The sequence below is a fragment of the Pseudophryne corroboree genome, chromosome 8 (genome assembly GCF_028390025.1).
Source record: "Pseudophryne corroboree isolate aPseCor3 chromosome 8, aPseCor3.hap2, whole genome shotgun sequence".
Lineage (NCBI taxonomy): Eukaryota > Metazoa > Chordata > Amphibia > Anura > Myobatrachidae > Pseudophryne > Pseudophryne corroboree.
In genome coordinates, this window is record NC_086451.1 from 39256131 (window position 1) to 39271653 (window position 15523).

Below are 15523 nucleotides of genomic sequence, written 5' to 3' on the forward strand. Positions count from 1 at the left end.
GGAGCTGACGGACGAGCGAGCTGAGGAGTAGATAGTCTACCTTAAGGGGGGTATCAACTAGAGATGAGCGGGTTCGGTTCCTCGGAATCCGAACCCGCCCGAACTTCAGCTTTTTTTACACGGATCCGAGCGACTCGGATCTTCCCGCCTTGCTCGGTTAACCCGAGCGCGCCCGAACGTCATCATGACGCTGTCGGATTCTCGCGAGGCTCGGATTCTATCGCGAGACTCGGATTCTATATAAGGAGCCGTGCGTCGCCGCCATTTTCACACGTGCATTGAGATTGATAGGGAGAGGACGTGGCTGGCGTCCTCTCCATTTAGATTAGAAGAGAGAGAGTGAGATTGAGACAGAGACACTTGATTTACTGGAGCTTAGGAGTACTAGAGAGTGCAGAGTTTACTAGTGACTGACCACTGACCAGTGACCACCAGTGCAGTTTTATTTAATATAATCCGTTCTCTGCCTGAAAAAAACGATACACAGTGACTCAGTCACATACCATATCTGTGCTCAGCCCAGTGTGCTGCATCATCTATGTATAATATCTGACTGTGCTCACACAGCTTAATTGTGGGGGAGACTGGGGAGCAGTTATAGGTTATAGCAGGAGCCAGGAGTACATATTATTAAAATTAAACAGTGCACACTTTTGCTGCAGGAGTGCCACTGCCAGTGTGACTGACCAGTGACCTGACCACACTGACCACCAGTATAGTATACTATATTGTGATTGCCTGAAAAAGTTAAACACTCGTCGTGTGACTTGTGTGGTGTTTTTTTATTCTATAAAAAACTCATTCTGCTGACAGACAGTGTCCAGCAGGTCCGTCATTATATAATATATACCTGTCCGGCTGCAGTAGTGATATATATATATTTTTTATATCATTATTTATCATCCAGTCGCAGCAGACACAGTACGGTAGTTCACGGCTGTAGCTACCTCTGTGTCGGCACTCGGCAGTCCATCCATAATTGTATACCACCTACCCGTGGTTTTTTTTTTCTTTCTTCTTTATACATACTACATCTCATTATCATCCAGTCTATATTAGCAGCAGACACAGTACAGTACGGTAGTCCACGGCTGTAGCTACCTCTGTGACGGCACTCGGCAGTCCATCCATAATTGTATACCACCTACCCGTGGTTTTTTTTTTTTCTTTATACATACTACATCTCATTATCATCCAGTCGATATTAGCAGCAGACACAGTACAGTACGGTAGTCCACGGCTGTAGCTACCTCTGTGTCGGCACTCGGCAGTCCATCCATAATTGTATACCACCTACCCGTGGTTTTTTTTTCTTTCTTCTTTATACATACTACATCTCATTATCATCCAGTCTATATTAGCAGCAGACACAGTACAGTACGGTAGTCCACGGCTGTAGCTACCTCTGTGTCGGCACTCGGCAGTCCGTCCATAACTGTATACCACCTACCTGTGTTTTTTTTTTCTTTCTTCTTTATACATACATACTACATCTCATTATCAACCAGTCTATATTAGCAGCAGACACAGTACAGTATGGTAGTCCACGGCTGTAGCTACCTCTGTGTCGGCACACGGCAGTCCATCCATAATTGTATACCACCTACCCGTGTTTTTTTTTTCTTCTTTATACATACTACATCTCATTATCATCCAGTCTATATTAGCAGCAGACACAGTACAGTACGGTAGTCCACGGCTGTAGCTACCTCTGTGTCGGCACTCGGCAGTCCATCCATAATTGTATACCACCTACCCGTAGTTTTTTTTTCTTTCTTCTTTATACATACTACATCTCATTATCATCCAGTCTATATTAGCAGCAGACACAGTACAGTACGGTAGTCCATGGCTGTAGCTACCTCTGTGTCGGCACTCGGCAGTCCGTCCATAATTGTATACCACCTACCCGAGGTTTTTTTTTTCTTCTTTATACATACATACTACATCTCATTGTCAACCAGTCTATATTAGCAGCAGACACAGTACAGTACGGTAGTCCACGGCTGTAGCTACCTCTGTGTCGGCACTCGGCAGTCCATCCATAATTGTATACCACCTACCCGTGGTTTTTTTTTTCTTCTTTATACATACTACATCTCATTATCATCCAGTCTATATTAGCAGCAGACACAGTACAGTACGGTAGTCCACGGCTGTAGCTACCTCTGTGTCGGCACTCGGCAGTCCGTCCATAATTGTAAACCACCTACCCGTGGTTTTTTTTTCTTTCTTCTTTATACATACTACATCTCATTATCATCCAGTCTATATTAGCAGCAGACACAGTACAGTACGGTAGTCCATGGCTGTAGCTACCTCTGTGTCGGCACTCGGCAGTCCGTCCATAATTGTATACCACCTACCCGTGGTTTTTTTTTTTCTTCTTTATACATACATACTACATCTCATTGTCAACCAGTCTATATTAGCAGCAGACACAGTACAGTACGGTAGTCCACGGCTGTAGCTACCTCTGTGTCGGCACTCGGCAGTCCATCCATAATTGTATACCACCTACCCGTGGTTTTTTTCTTCTTCTTTATACATACTACATCTCATTATCATCCAGTCTATATTAGCAGCAGACACAGTACAGTACGGTAGTCCACGGCTGTAGCTACCTCTGTGTCGGCACTCGGCAGTCCATCCATAATTGTATACCACCTACCCGTGGTTTTTTTTTCTTTCTTCTTTATACATACTACATCTCATTATCATCCAGTCTATATTAGCAGCAGACACAGTACAGTACGGTAGTCCACGGCTGTAGCTACCTCTGTGTCGGCACTCGGCAGTCCGTCCATAATTGTATACCACCTACCCGTGGTTTTTTTTTCTTTCTTCTTTATACATACATACTACATCTCTTTATCAACCAGTCTATATTAGCAGCAGACACAGTACAGTACGGTAGTCCACGGCTGTAGCTACCTCTGTGTCGGCACTCGGCAGTCCATCCATAATTGTATACTAGTATCCATCCATCTCCATTGTTTACCTGAGGTGCCTTTTAGTTGTGCCTATTAAAATATGGAGAACAAAAATGTTGAGGTTCCAAAATTAGGGAAAGATCAAGATCCACTTACACCTCGTGCTGAAGCTGCTGCCACTAGTCATGGCCGAGACGATGAAATGCCAGCAACGTCGTCTGCCAAGGCCGATGCCCAATGTCATAGTACAGAGCATGTCAAATCCAAAACACAAAATATCAGTAAAAAAAGGACTCCAAAACCTAAAATAAAATTGTCGGAGGAGAAGCGTAAACTTGCCAATATGCCATTTACCACACAGAGTGGCAAGGAACGGCTGAGGCCCTGGCCTATGTTCATGGCTAGTGGTTCAGCTTCACATGAGGATGGAAGCACTCAGCCTCTCGCTAGAAAAATGAAAAGACTCAAGCTGGAAAAAGCACAGCAAAGAACTGTGCGTTCTTCGAAATCCCAAATCCACAAGGAGAGTCCAATTGTGTCGGTTGCGATGCCTGACCTTCCCAACACTGGACGTGAAGAGCATGCGCCTTCCACCATTTGCACGCCCCCTGCAAGTGCTGGAAGGAGCACCCGCAGTCCAGTTCCTGATAGTCAGATTGAAGATGTCAGTGTTGAAGTACACCAGGATGAGGAGGATATGGGTGTTGCTGGCGCTGGGGAGGAAATTGACCAGGAGGATTCTGATGGTGAGGTGGTTTGTTTAAGTCAGGCACCTGGGGAGACACCTGTTGTCCGTGGGAGGAATATGGCCGTTGACATGCCTGGTGAAAATACCAAAAAAAATCAGCTCTTCGGTGTGGAAGTATTTCACCAGAAATGCGGACAACATTTGTCAAGCCGTGTGTTCCCTTTGTCAAGCTGTAATAAGTAGGGGTAAGGACGTTAACCACCTCGGAACATCCTCCCTTATACGTCACCTGCAGCGCATTCATAATAAGTCAGTGACAAGTTCAAAAACTTTGGCCGACAGCGGAAGCAGTCCACTGACCAGTAAATCCCTTCCTCTTGTAACCAAGCTCACGCAAACCACCCCACCAACTCCCTCAGTGTCAATTTCCTCCTTCCCCAGGAATGCCAATAGTCCTGCAGGCCATGTCACTGGCAATTCTGATGATTCCTCTCCTGCCTGGGATTCCTCCGATGCATCCTTGCGTGTAATGCCTACTGCTGCTGGCGCTGCTGTTGTTGCTGCTGGGAGTCGATGGTCATCCCAGAGGGGAAGTCGGAAGACCACTTTTACTACTTCCACCAAGCAATTGACTGTCCAACAGTCCTTTGCGAGGAAGATGAAATATCACAGCAGTCATCCTACTGCAAAGCGGATAACTGAGGCCTTGGCATCCTGGGTGGTGAGAAACGTGGTTCCGGTATCCATCATTACTGCAGAGCCAACTAGAGACTTGTTGGAGGTACTGTGTCCCCGGTACCAAATACCATCTAGGTTCCATTTCTCTAGGCAGGCGATACCGAAAATGTACACAGACCTCAGAAAAAGAGTCACCAGTGTCCTAAAAAATGCAGCTGTACCCAATGTCCACTTAACCACGGACATGTGGACAAGTGGAGCAGGGCAGGGTCAGGACTATATGACTGTGACAGCCCACTGGGTAGATGTATGGACTCCCGCCGCAAGAACAGCAGCGGCGGCACCAGTAGCAGCATCTCGCAAACGCCAACTCTTTCCTAGGCAGGCTACGCTTTGTATCACCGGTTTCCAGAATACGCACACAGCTGAAAACCTCTTACGGCAACTGAGGAAGATCATCGCGGAATGGCTTACCCCAATTGGACTCTCCTGTGGATTTGTGGCATCGGACAACGCCAGCAATATTGTGTGTGCATTAAATATGGGCAAATTCCAGCACGTCCCATGTTTTGCACATACCTTGAATTTGGTGGTGCAGAATTTTTTAAAAAACGACAGGGGCGTGCAAGAGATGCTGTCGGTGGCCAGAAGAATTGCGGGACACTTTCGGCGTACAGGCACCACGTACAGAAGACTGGAGCACCACCAAAAACTACTGAACCTGCCCTGCCATCATCTGAAGCAAGAAGTGGTAACGAGGTGGAATTCAACCCTCTATATGCTTCAGAGGTTGGAGGAGCAGCAAAAGGCCATTCAAGCCTATACAATTGAGCACGATATAGGAGGTGGAATGCACCTGTCTCAAGCGCAGTGGAGAATGATTTCAACGTTGTGCAAGGTTCTGATGCCCTTTGAACTTGCCACACGTGAAGTCAGTTCAGACACTGCCAGCCTGAGTCAGGTCATTCCCCTCATCAGGCTTTTGCAGAAGAAGCTGGAGACATTGAAGGAGGAGCTAACACGGAGCGATTCCGCTAGGCATGTGGGACTTGTGGATGGAGCCCTTAATTCGCTTAACAAGGATTCACGGGTGGTCAATCTGTTGAAATCAGAGCACTACATTTTGGCCACCATGCTCGATCCTAGATTTAAAGCCTACCTTGGATCTCTCTTTCCGGCAGACACAAGTCTGCTGGGGTTGAAAGACCTGCTGGTGAGAAAATTGTCAAGTCAAGCGGAACGCGACCTGTCAACATCTCCTCCTTCACATTCTCCCGCAACTGGGGGTGCGAGGAAAAGGCTCAGAATTCCGAGCCCACCCGCTGGCGGTGATGCAGGGCAGTCTGGAGCGACTGCTGATGCTGACATCTTGTCCGGACTGAAGGACCTGACAACGATTACGGACATGTCGTCTACTGTCACTGCATATGATTCTCTCAACATTGAAAGAATGGTGGAGGATTATATGAGTGACCGCATCCAAGTAGGCACGTCACACAGTCCGTACTTATACTGGCAGGAAAAAGAGGCAATTTGGAGGCCCTTGCACAAACTGGCTTTATTCTACCTAAGTTGCCCTCCCACAAGTGTGTACTCCGAAAGAGTGTTTAGTGCCGCCGCTCACCTTGTCAGCAATCGGCGTACGAGGTTACATCCAGAAAATGTGAAGAAGATGATGTTCATTAAAATGAATTATAATCAATTCCTCCGCGGAGACATTGACCAGCAGCAATTGCCTCCACAAAGTACACAGGGAGCTGAGATGGTGGATTCCAGTGGGGACGAATTGATAATCTGTGAGGAGGGGGATGTACACGGTGATATATCGGAGGATGATGATGAGGTGGACATCTTGCCTCTGTAGAGCCAGTTTGTGCAAGGAGAGATTAATTGCTTCTTTTTTGGGGGGGGTCCAAACCAACCCGTCATATCAGTCACAGTCGTGTGGCAGACCCTGTCACTGAAATGATGGGTTGGTTAAAGTGTGCATGTCCTGTTTTGTTTATACAACATAAGGGTGGGTGGGAGGGCCCAAGGACAATTCCATCTTGCACCTCTTTTTTCTTTTATTTTTCTTTGCGTCATGTGCTGTTTGGGGAGGGTTTTTTGGAAGGGCCATCCTGCGTGACACTGCAGTGCCACTCCTAGATGGGCCCGGTGTTTGTGTCGGCCACTAGGGTCGCTTATCTTACTCACACAGTCAGCTACCTCATTGCGCCTCTTTTTTTCTTTGCGTCATGTGCTGTTTGGGGAGGGTTTTTTGGAAGGGACATCCTGCGTGACACTGCAGTGCCACTCCTAGATGGGCCCGGTGTTTGTGTCGGCCACTAGGGTCGCTTATCTTACTCACACAGTCAGCTACCTCATTGCGCCTCTTTTTTTCTTTGCGTCATGTGCTGTTTGGGGAGGGTTTTTTGGAAGGGACATCCTGCGTGACACTGCAGTGCCACTCCTAGATGAGCCCGGTGTTTGTGTCGGCCACTAGGGTCGCTTATCTTACTCACACAGTCAGCTACCTCATTGCGCCTCTTTTTTTCTTTGCGTCATGTGCTGTTTGGGGAGGGTTTTTTGGAAGGGACATCCTGCGTGACACTGCAGTGCCACTCCTAGATGGGCCCGGTGTTTGTGTCGGCCACTAGGGTCGCTTATCTTACTCACACAGCGACCTCGGTGCAAATTTTAGGACTAAAAATAATATTGTGAGGTGTGAGGTATTCAGAATAGACTGAAAATGAGTGGAAATTATGGTTTTTGAGGTTAATAATACTTTGGGATCAAAATGACCCCCAAATTCTATGATTTAAGCTGTTTTTTAGGGTTTTTTGAAAAAAACACCCGAATCCAAAACACACCCGAATCCGACAAAAAAAATTTGGTGAGGTTTTGCCAAAACGCGGTCGAACCCAAAACACGGCCGCGGAACCGAACCCAAAACCAAAACACAAAACCCGAAAAATTTCCGGCGCTCATCTCTAGTATCAACCCTTCTTCCACCGGGAAAGGGGATACCCCAGGGGTGACGGCGAACTTCACCGGTTGGGTGAAAGGTCATCAGAGGCACAAAGCCTCAGCCACCCAGAATTCACACACTCGCACTCTCGCGCGTAGTGTGATGAAGGGGTTCTCACGTCCGTGAGCAAACCCCTATTCCGGCACTCGGGGACAGACAAAGGGACAAACGTACACAGATGCTACTCACCGTTACAAGTCTTGCACTCCGATCTTCTCCACTTACAGGTCCCTGTAAGGAGGTAAAGAGAAAACAGCCGTGCAGGGCCAAGAACTACCCTAGTGTGCGTCCGCTACACTAGCTACATAAACAGAGCCCTCAAACTAGCTCGTGTGGGTGGTGCAACACAACTATGCACAAACTTAAAACAAACAGACACTTTGCCCTACACGGTAACAACATACATCACAATATCGGATTACAAGATCCCACGGTGCTGTCCCTTTAAATCCCTACCTACCGCTGGAGCGCCACACAGCCTGCCCACCTAAACACCTCAGGGTGGCCCGGGCCTAGTGCCCAGTGCCACCTTTATTCACCTTGGGGAGGGGGCACTTATTCACTGGGCCTAGCGCCCCTAATTGCCCACAGGCCAGAAGCCTGACAACACCCACGGGCCTAGAGCCGCCTAACTTGTCACCTGTTGGGTGACCTGGGCCTAGTGCCCAGGGTCACCTTATTATATCCCTAGCGGCCGCCAAACTGAACTAGGGCCTAATGCCCTCTAATGCCCCCACAGGCCTATTGCCTGGATTGCCCACGGGCCTAGTGCCCGCCTAACTTGCGCAGTTTAGGTGGCTTGGGCCTAACGCCCAAACCACCAAATCTAATGGTGACCCCCAAATTCCTATCTGCGCCACAGGCCTAGTGCCTGAACTGTGCCCCCGGGCCTAGTGCCCGTCCCTGATGGTCTAGGGAGGAAAAGGGGAGGGGGGGGTGAGAGTAGCCTCACTGAGGCCTCACCTGATCCGGGGGTCTCCGCCACCCTCTTCTGCCGCTGACCCGTCCTGGCCAGCGGCGCCGCCGTCTCTTCTCCGCGTCCAGCCGCCGCTGGACATCTTCCTCCTGCAGGCCGACGTCTTCTGGCCTCTTCAGCGGCCACCGGAGCTCCTCTTCAAACATCCGTCTTCTCCTTGCGGCGTCTTCTCCTGCGCTCTTCCGCGCGCCCGGTCTCTTCGGCTCCCGCCCGGCATCTTCTTTCCTTCGTTCCCGCCCGGCGTCTAACGTCAGACGCCGGGTGCAGGGCCCATGACGTGGCGAGCGCCGGTTGGCTCGCCGCGCCCACCTCCGATTGGCCGGTGCCCCGCAAGCCGCGATTGGCTTGCGGACGGCGCCGGGTTTGAAAAGCCGCGGGCTGCGCTTCTGATTGGCGGCCAGAATGGCGCCAAGTTTAAAGTGCCGCCGCTTCCCGCCGCCGCCGACAGCCTGGTGCAGGGAAATATCCGATCCCTGCACCAGACACCCGCCGCCGCACACCCAGCGCTGGGGACAGACAAGCTGCCCCAGCGCTGTCCACCCTCGCGCTCTGCAGGGGACACAGATCCCCTGCACACTGTTGTGGTGATGTGCCCTGGGACACAGGGCACATCTCCACATACAGACTATAGGGATAGCAAATAGCAATATGTGTGAGATACACGGAATAGGAACCACACAGCAGCTATCGGCACACACGGTCACATGTACAATGCAGAAATTATTACAAACAACAATAAAACTGCACTGGATTAGCTATACTAAGTAAAGCTATATATGTATACAGATATAACAATGCTCAGTAAATACTGGATGTATATCACAGGGTACATGTACTAAATACCCCTGTAGTTATGGACTTGTTCTTAACTAACACTGTCTAAATGACATGTAGAATACTTAAGTGTCCTGTAAATGCACAGTGCTGATGATACAGGCGGCTTTACAGAGGAGGCAGTGCCCAGCAGTCCCAGGTTCAGTGCAGCTCTGTGTAATGGCGCCCAAACGCTGACAGGAGTGAGGGGGAGAGAGTGATGCAGTCTCCAGGGCAGGAATATCTGCTGTAGATGGCGCCTGGGGCTGGGGGAGGGGCTACAGGTCAGAGCCTTATCCCCTCTGCTGGACTTCATCACCGGGTACTGCGGGGCCTATAGTAAATGGATTTTGGAAAATGCGATCTGTGCTCCTTGCCCTGGTGGATATAGTGGGGTCCCTACACGGCCACAGTGTCCACGCCAGCGGTGCAGTCTGTCTCCGCAGACCGCGCCGGATCGCGATTTCGGCGGGTCTCACCTGGGGGACCCTCTTACCTCCTCCTGATAATGCGGCCACGCGATCCAGGAGAGCAGCAGCGGTGATGTGTGCCTTATGGGAACCGGAGAGGCTCCGGTGTAAGTATCCGGCAACCAGGGTGCAGGAGTATACAGCGCCGCTGGGGGAGGTGATAGAGCCGCAGCACGATATGTCAGTGACATATAGAATCTAGTGACGTCTCTCCCATAGATCCGAGGAGAGGGGCGGCGCCGGCGGAGGTCTGCAGCGGTCGGGAATCAGGAGTGGGGATTGTAAGTATTTTTTTTTTCTTTCAGCGGCGCTACAGGGGGCACAAATGGGGGCGTAACTGACCACGCCCCGTATGAAGCCACGCCCCCATTTTTTGCCCGGGGTGCCACAAGGGCTTGAACCGGCCCTGACTGCAGGCACCAACTTACAAACTGAGCTCCAGCGCCTGGAGGCGGGGATATAGAGGAGGCGGTGCAAGGCATCCTGGGAGCAGTCAAAGCTTTAGCCTGTTGGTACCTTGGATCAAGATCAACTCTACACCCCTGATGTTATTCCCTGTGGAATACCAGTGTACCCCGCTGCAGAAATAGGGTTAGCATAAATCTCTGAATCAGGCCCCTAGTGTAGACATGTGCTAACATTAAGGGGTCTATTTACTAAGTCTTGGATCGAGATAAAGTACCAGCCAATCAGATCCTAACTGCCATGTTACAGGCTGTGTTTGAAAAATGACAGTTAGGAGCTGGTTGGCTGGTACTTTATCTCCATCCACGGCTTAGTAAATAGTCCCCTAAATACATTATCCATTTGTACACATTATAAAAAAGTAATAAATTGTCATATAACCAGAGGAAAATATGGTTTAAAATAAATACATTATTGGTTCATAGATCATAGGGATTACATATGATTTGCCGGCGGACGGGATGCCGACAGCGGGGCGAGTGCTGAGAGTCCCCTTGCGGGCTCGCTGCGCTTGCCACAGGATCTTTTCCCACTCCATGGGTGATGTGGATACCCACGAGTGGGAATAGCCCTGATGTACCAGTATTCCGGGTGTCGGCATTGTCAGTTGTCGTGATTCTGGCGTCAGTATCCTGATCGCCGGGATCCCAACAGCTGGCAAATTAACCGCATCCGGATCATAGAATGTGACAGCAGATAGCAACCTGTTTGGCCCATCAAGTCTGCCCTAAACACATGTGTATATACAGTACACACAGCCAATTAACCTACCAGTATATTTTTAGATTGTGGGAGGAAACCCACACAAGAACGGGTAGAACATACAAACTCCACACAGATATGGGCGTGGTGGGAATCGAACCCCATGACCAGGGTCGGACTGGCCCACAGGGCTACAGGGGAAACCACCGGTGGGCCCCACTACCTAGGGGCCCACCCCCTCCTCTAGGGATCAGGTTCCAGACTGAGCACTTGAGTTATACACTATACATAGGTTACCTTATACTGCACAGGACTATGGTGTATTCACTACAGTGCATTGCTGTTATTAATCTGGTACACTATCATGTATTCACTAGCATTATTTACTGTATATATGTATCAAGGGGCCCAGACCATACACTAATGGTTTGCCAAGCCTCTAAATACGGACTGTTTCTAGCCAATTTGGCTCCCAGTGCGAGATTAAAAAATGCGCCCCCCTCCATTGACATAACAAAAAAATGTGCCCCCCCCCCATAGATATAAAAAGTAAATGCAAAGGGGGCATGGCCTCGATAAAATGGGCGTGGTTTCATTGAAATGGGTGTGGCCTCGTCTGAAAAGACTACCTTACAACCCAGTTTTTGACCTTGCACCGACAGATGACGACCACAGGAAAAAAATAAAAAAATATATATTATACCATACACCACAATGCCCTTGATACATTAAATCCCCATTATACACATTACGGCAGGCAGGAGTTCCCATTTTACACAATACGCATCCAAGAGACCCCATTTTACACAATACGCATCCATGGATGGAGGCGCAGGACCACCAGCAACACCTGTCTGGCCACTTCGCCGCCACTGCTGCCGCCGCACTGTGGCGTCCTGGGCGCGTCTCCCCACCGTCACCAGCCGGCCCCCATCTGCATTGCCCGGCTATCTCTCACATAGGTAGCCGGGCAGCGCTGCAGCTTCCCCTCCGATCCCCCGTATGCTAAGAGAGATGACGTCTCTCCGAGTCCGACCCATCCACAATGCCCTGCGCTGCGAAGAGCGCAGCGTATGGCAGGAAGACGGAAGAGGAGAGGCACATCTATCATGCCGGCTCGTCACAGAGGGTGAGTATAACACACACACACACACACACTCTCTCTTTTTTTCTCTCTCTCTTTCTCTTGCTCTCTTTCTCTCTCCTTCTTTTCCCTTCCCTCCCCACCCATAATGTGTAAAAAGGGAGGACTGCCTGCCGTAATGTGCAAAAAAGGGGGACTGCCTGCCGTAATACGCAAAAAAGGTTACTGCCTGCCGTAATGCGTAAAAAAGAGGGACTGCCTGCCATAATGCATAAAAAAGGGGGACTGCCTGCTGTAAAACTTAAAAAAGGGGGTCTGCCTGCCGTAATGTGTAAAAAAAGTGGGACTGCCTGCCGTAATGTGTAAAAAAGGGGGTCTGCCTAGCATAATGTGTAAAAAAAGGGACTCTGCCTGCCGTAATTTGTAAAAAAGGGTGACTGCCTGCCGTAATGTGTAAAAAAGGGGGAGTTACTGCTGTAATGTGTAAAAAGGGAGACTGCCTGCCGTAATGTGTACAAAAGGGGACTCTGCTGCCATAATGTGTAAAGAAAGGGGGCTCTGTTGCTGTATGTGTGAAAAAGGGGGACTTTGTTGTCGTAATATGTAAAAAGGGAACTGTGCTGCCGTAATGTGTAAAAAAGGGGGTCTCTGCCTTCCGTAATTTGTAAAAAAAAAGGGGGATTGCCTGCCGTAATGTGTAAAAAAGGGGATCTCTGTTGCTGTAATGTGTAAAATGGGGACTCTGCCTGCTTAATGTGTAAAAAGGGGATTCTGCTGCTGTAATGTGTAAATAAGGGGGGCTGTGTTGCTGTAATGTGTAAAAAGGGGACTCTGCCTGCTTAATGTGTAAAAAGGGGACTCCGCTACCGTAATGTGTAAAAGGGAGCTCTGCCTGGTGTAAAGTGTAAAAGGGAGCTATGTGGCCACGCCCCTTCCCCATGAAGACATGCCCCTATATATTTTTTCACTGGCCCTGTTTTGTATATGGGGGGGAGGGCGCCGATGCTGTTTCTTGCACACAGCGCTAAAATGTCTAGTTACGGCACTGCCACACACTGTAACACCCATAACACATTATGCCACACACCGTAATGCCCATTACACATTATGCCACACACCATAATGCCTATTACATATTATACCACACACTGTAATGCCTATTACATACTATGCCACACACAGTTATGCCACTGACAGCATTTTACAAAAATTCTCCTTATAAATTATGCCCCAGCGGTGGGCTGGTGGTACTGGGTACCACCGCCATATTTCTAAATGGTACTCCATACCACCCTGTACCACTCTACTTTCAGCACTGACTCTACGCCTGCGCAGATGTCGCGCTGCACATGTGCAGGAGTCAGGACTCCTCAAGCCGCAGTATGCTGTTTAAAGAGCCTGCATTTCCAGAAAGGGGGGGGGGGGGCGTGTCTGCCTCATTTTCTGGGCGTGGCAAGACCTGCGCCTGCATCTTCCAATGCACATTTACTGGCCTCACAAATGGGCAGGAGGCGGCTTAGGCTCACTCATATGCATAATGCTGTTACCATTGCGACAGATGGTCACGATGGTGATCCAATGATGAGTCTTTGGATGCATTGTGTTAAAGTGGACTGCAACATCTGAGAGATGTGTCATAAAAACGCCTTAGGGTGCGTACACACTATGCAATATCGCATATGATCCGGCTGATATCGGCCGGTTCATTGAGATATTGTATAGTGTGTATGCTCGATACAGGATACAATGTGCGCTCACCCTGCATCGCACGTTGGTCCTACATGCAGGTCCAATGTGTGATACTGCTTATGTGGGTCATGCTGCCAAATGCATCATGGCCCCACTCCTCCCCCCTGTCTCAGCCGACATCGGCAAGTGTATATGTCTTTGCCGATGTCGGGGGCCCCGCCGCAGACGATGTTGCATCAAGCGAACATCATTCTGATGTGTACACAGCCTTACATCCAAATGTCCAGGGGTTAAAGTGAGCCGGAACGGGCCGGAACTGCGTTCCGTCAGTTCCACCAGGAGACGGAACGCAGTTCCGCCTCCCCCGGATCACCTAACCCGATGTCCCGGGCGGCGCTGCAGGGAGATGCCGGGCGCCCGCTGAGATCGCGTTACCAGCGGGCGCCCGTCTCCCTATCCGCAGCGGCAGCCGTAGGCAGGAGCTCAGTACTGAGCTCCGGCTTCCGGCTCTGTCAGTGCGCGCTATGGGAGAGACGTCATGACGTCTCTCTCATAGTGCAGAGGAGCGGGCGGCGAGAGAGGACTGCGGCGGGAGCGGGGCTAGGTAAGTATAGTTCTTTCCCCCCTCCCTCTCTCCCTCCCTCCCTCCTATATGTGTACTACAGGCGTTTCTACTGGGGGCCTTTACTACTGAGGCAAACTACAGAGGGGCAAACTACTGGGGGGCTCTAGTACTGGGGGCAAACTACAGAGGGGCAAACTACTGGGGGGCTCTAGTACTGGGGGCAAACTACTGGGGGGCTTTACCGCTGGGGCAAACTACAAGGGGCAAACTACTGGGGGGCTCTAGTACTGGGGGCAAACTACAGAGGGGCAAACTACTGGGGGGCTCTAGTACTGGGGGCAAACTACTGGGGGCCTTTACTACTGGGGCAAACTACAGAGGGGCAAACTACTGGGGGGCTCTAGTACTGGGGGCAAACTACTGGGGGGCTTTACTGCTGGGGCAAACTACAAGGGGCAAACTACTGGGGGCATTACTACAAGGGGGCAAGCTACAAAGGGGCAAACTACTGGCAGCATTACTACTGGGGGCTAAACTACAAGGGGGCATAATTACAGGAGCTAAACTACTGGGGGTATAACTACAAGGGGGCAAACTACTGGGGACATTACTAACTTTGGCAAACTACATGGGGGCTAAACTACAGGGGCTAAACAACTGGGGGCACAACTGCAGGGGGCGTTACCACTGGGGGCTAAACTACATGGGGCAAACTACATGAGGGCAAAACTACTGGGGGCATTACCACTCAGAGGCTAAACTAGAGGGGGGGGGAGTAAATTGCTGGGGTCATAACTGCAGGGGCATTACCAGTATGGGCATGACTACTGGGGCTAAACTACAGGGGCTAAACGACTAGGGGCAATACTACACAGGGGCATTACCATTAAGGGCATTACTGATGGGGTGCACAGCTAATGAGGGCATTGTAAAGGGGGCACTTCATAAGGGGCACTACTGTTGGGGGCATTGCATAAGGGGCACTACTACTGTGGGCATTGTATAAGGGATGCTACTGCTGGGGGCATTACTGTATGGGCCGACAAAGAAGCTGCGTTCCCGGTCCGCCCTCCGTCGCTCCGCCCCTACCATCGCCGCCGCACTGGAAGCCCAGGTTCCAGACTCCCAGCTGCAGCGGATCTGGGAACAGGCCGGCTTTATTATCCCTGCCGCTGCATCGAGCTTCTGTGACCGCGGCACTACTAGTTCAAATCTGTCGCTGATTGGCTGCCGGTCCGCAGCAGTTTTGAAATATTAGCGCCGTGGTCACAGGAGCTCGATGCGGCGGCAGGGATAATAAAGCCAGCCTGGTTCCAGATCCACTGCAGCCGCCCTCAGCCTCTTCTGCCGCCCCGCCCTCGGACCTCTGCGCACCCACAGCCTCCTCCTCCGCACTATCTCCGAGGCCCACAGCCTCCACGTCACGCCTACCACAGCCTACTCATCCACA